This window comes from Hemitrygon akajei, chromosome 15 (assembly GCF_048418815.1).
Source record: "Hemitrygon akajei chromosome 15, sHemAka1.3, whole genome shotgun sequence".
In the NCBI taxonomy this organism is placed as follows: domain Eukaryota; kingdom Metazoa; phylum Chordata; class Chondrichthyes; order Myliobatiformes; family Dasyatidae; genus Hemitrygon; species Hemitrygon akajei.
The window spans coordinates 39890871-39894982 of NC_133138.1; the positions used below are offsets into that span (position 1 = coordinate 39890871).

Genomic DNA, 4112 nt, shown 5'->3' on the forward strand with positions numbered 1-4112 from the left:
CTTCACACAAATCGCTTTGTTTTTTTTTTAATGCTAAGGAATTATAATCACTTTAATTCACATTAAAAATTAACGACGTACATGGGACCACCATGCTTGGTGCAGCTTATATACCAACAAAGTCTTGTGAGTGTGAGTCAAAAATTCATCGTCGAATTTCTATAACAGTTATCACATGCCAGTTTGCGATACCTGGATTAAATATTGCGAAACTTTGTCTTTGAATATTGCACTTTCCAATCAATATTTATAGTTATGTACGATTTCTTCGCCTCATAAACAATGGACTTTGTTTCGGGTTCTCTTTAATTATTTTTCACATTGGTCCAATTTCTTAGTTTTAAAGAGAGTTCGAAGTGGAATTGTTATCCGATATTTAGAGATTGACATTGGGCCTGAGATATTGGCGGGCAGCACGGCTTCAGAAACAAGAAATCGCTTTTCGCTGACTCTGGAGACAAACAAACAGAATAATGATGGTTTTCCGGTACGTAACCCAACGAGTTTGCTCTACTGTAATTTAAGGATTCCTTCACTTGATGTCTTAGGTGAAAGTTGTCGTTAGAATTTTGAAGGCTGTAGCAACAACTGGGTGAATTGTAGTCTTGGCTGACGTTTCTGGTCATGTTACACTTGATGCCAATCAGGAGAATGATGTGACAAGAAAGAGGGTAGAAGTGCAGCCGAAAGCGACAATTAAGTAAAGGTTCAGGTCAGAGAAATCTTCGGGCTTCATTACAAAATTACTGTTTTCAATGCTTCTTTCAGTGATGTTGTCCGTAACTGTAAGGGGAATTGTAATCGTGCTGGAAAGGCTTGGCTGCCCATGATCCTTCACCACAATTACTAGAGTTTGTGTAGTGACATCAGACTCCAAAATATTACGAGCTGTTCTAATTTCGCCCGAGCTTTGCCCAATATTGAATAAACTAGAATCAGTGGATCTCTGCACATGATAGGACAGCCGCGCGTTCTGACCAGAATCTGCGTCAGTTGCCATTATCTTGGTGACCAAGTACCCCTGACCCACTGAATGCGGCACGAACTCCACAGCTGCTGATCCACTCTCTGCTGAAGGTGAAACAATTACTGGAGCGTTGTCATTTTGATCCAAGATGATCACATTCATCGTAGCGGTCCTGCTCAGTGGGGGTACTCCAGCGTCCCGGGCTTGAACGTAGACCTGGATATTCTCATAATCAAAAGAGCGCAGCGCATAAATGGTACCATTCACAGAATTAATGTTGAGATACCTGGATACTAGAAAGTCCTGGATAAGGCTCTCTACAAAGGAGCAAGAAACATAAGAGTTCTGGTCGAAATCAGGATCAACTGCAGCTGCTGCGAAAATAAATGCACCTGGAGCGTGGTTCTCCATCACATAAACTGTATAAGAGGACCGGGCAAACCTTGGGGCGTTGTCATTGGCATCAGAAACCCATATCTGGATAGTTTTATTCGTCGATCAAGGAGGATATCCCGAATCCCAGGCTAAAAGATCCAACATGTCGGCGCGACGCAGCTTGCTGCGGCCACTTCGGAGCTGATTATCTGTTATTTGTGACGCTGAGTGCCGTGCGCAATCATAATCGGATGAAAAACGGACGTGGGAGCACGGAGGAACATCTGGATATCTCCAGGAAGCCTTTCTTAGTTGTTGCTGCTGCTGCTGCTGCTGTGAGGTCCGGATATCTGCTGGGAAGAACAGGCGCCCAGTCCTCGGGGTCGCGTTGCCGATGGCCGTCGGCGGGGGTGTCTTAATACGCTCGGCAGAGGATGGTGCTCGGAGAGGCTGTGCAGGAGGGGATGGTCGGAGGCTCGGAGGCTCGACGGACTCGGAGTCCGCTGCGATCAAGTCGCTTTCAGTGTGTGTTGTGTCTGCGAGGCTGGGTTCGACGGAGCTTTCATTGTGTGCTGCGTCTGCGAGGCTGAGTCGGGCGGCGCCGTGGAAGTCCATAGCGGGATTATTCCCTTCTGCCGCCTGCGTGGGATGAAGAGTCTATCGGGACCCTGAGGACTTGTGGAAACTATGTGGTGGTTTCTTTTGAACTTATAATCTTTTAACATCTTTGGAATATTTTTACTGTACCCATGGTCTTTTTTTTATCAGTTATGCTATTGTTTGCACTGTTGTAACTATATGTTGTAACTATGTGGTTTTATGCAGGATGTGTAGCTTTAGTTTTTGGTCTTGTATTGTCTGGTGGAGTTGGAGTTGAAGCTCCTTTCCGGAGAACGCGCTAAGATAGTAGCGCGATATTAATACGATATGGTACGCAGCAGCCTCTCCGGCCTCTGGATTGGGGATTGACAAACGTTAATAACAAACGTTATGTGGATTTTCTGGTGTAGTCTGTTTTGTCATGTGCTTTTGTGATATCATTCTGAAGGAACGTTGTCTCATTTTTTAACTGCATTGCAATTGTGGTTTCTAAATGACAATAAACTGAATATGAATCTGAATCTGAATCTCCGTTTAACCCTCGACCCACAGACTTGTGTCTCTGAAAAGAGCAATATTACAGAGTGCGGTGTTTTCCCGATCTGACGAGTCACTGGCAATTAGTTTATAATGGTCGCTCGATGATGCCTGCAACTTAAACGGAACATGTGGTGGAATCTTGCAGTGTAATTCACCATTCATCCCAGAATCTCGATCATGCACATTGATCACTGCGATTACTGTCCCGCGCGCGGCAATCTCTGTGACCTTTGTCGTCACCAGGTTTACTTCTATTTCCGGGTCGTTATCATTGACATCCGTTAACCTGATTAGGTCTTTAGAATGCCCAGCAATGGCTGGTGAACTTCTGTCCAGAGCCTGAACACCAACTGTGTAACTATTTGCCTCTTCGAAGTCCAGATCTCCTAAAAATCTAATTTCTCCCGTCCGCGGATACAAACTTTCTTTGAGGCACGATTGCTGGAAGCGTAAGTTACCTCTGCGTTTAAGCCTACAACTGCATCCGAAGCGTGCACGGCAACCACTGGGGATCCCTTAGACGTGTTTTCTGGCAGGCTGGCTTTGTAGATCTTCAGGTTGAAAATCGGCGCGTTATCGTTGCTGTCCAGCACAGTGATTACAACCTGAGTTGTCCCAGATTTCCAAGGGATTCCTCCGTCAACGGCCGTCAACTTCGGCTGAAAAGATGCCTGCCTCTCGCGGTCCAGGGATTTCTCCAACAATAGCTCTGCAATTTTAATGCGTTCTTCCGCGTTCTCCACTTTCAGACTGAAGTGTTCATTAGGACTGATCATGTACGTAGAGACTGCATTTGCCCCCACGTCCGGATCGAGAGCGCTCTCCAGCGGAAAACGAGAGCCGGGTGCAACATTTTCAACAATCTGCAAGGAATTTTTTGCGGGAAAATGGGCAAATTATCATTTATATCAGCAATCTCCAATTCACTGCGGTACATTTCTGGGGAATTTTCAATCACAATTTGGAAAGAAAGAATGCAGGTGGATACCGATCCACAGATTTTTTTCACTGTCCATTCTCTCATTGACAAATAAAACCCCACTCTCCAAATTTAATTCCGCATATGGTTTAACGCGACCGGAGACAAGCCGTCCTCCACGAGCGAGCAATGTTCCAGCCTTTAATCCTAAATCTTCAGCAACGTTACCAATGATTGATCCCCGCTCCATTTTTTCGGGAATCGAATAGCGAATCTGTCCGAAAACCACATTTAAAGTACAAATAATAAAAATAAATGGCAATCCCAGGGACTGCAAGGCTTTCTTATCCTGTACATTCGCCATTGTTGTGAGGCCGCCTTCTTTTCCAGTTGCAGGAATTTACTTCGGTTACTTTGCGAAAGGCTGCTGACTGAAATATCTAACTAAACCTTGTCTTCCCGAAATGACGGACTGGTCCAGTCTGTTTCAATAAATGGTCGCTCAGACTAAAGTAAAATACCGGGTCTTTTCATTATAATCCTGTTTTCGTTCACAGTGGGGGTAGAGCAATGGATCTCTAGCTGCACTTGGGAGCCTGATCGGTGTACAGCAACGCAAAGAATTCTTGTCAATAATAACGCCAGAAATTCTTAAAGTTGGGCGGCGCCAGGACTGGTAGTCTACTGTTTACGGGTGTTCAACTGTAATTT

General features: G+C 45.0%; 1 pseudogene; it reads right to left on the minus strand.

Moving 5' to 3' along the window:
* Window positions 1-365: 365 nt before the first annotated feature.
* LOC140739063 (protocadherin gamma-A6-like) lies at window positions 366-3765 on the minus strand (annotated as a pseudogene).
* Between the last annotated feature and the right edge of the window lie 347 nt (window positions 3766-4112).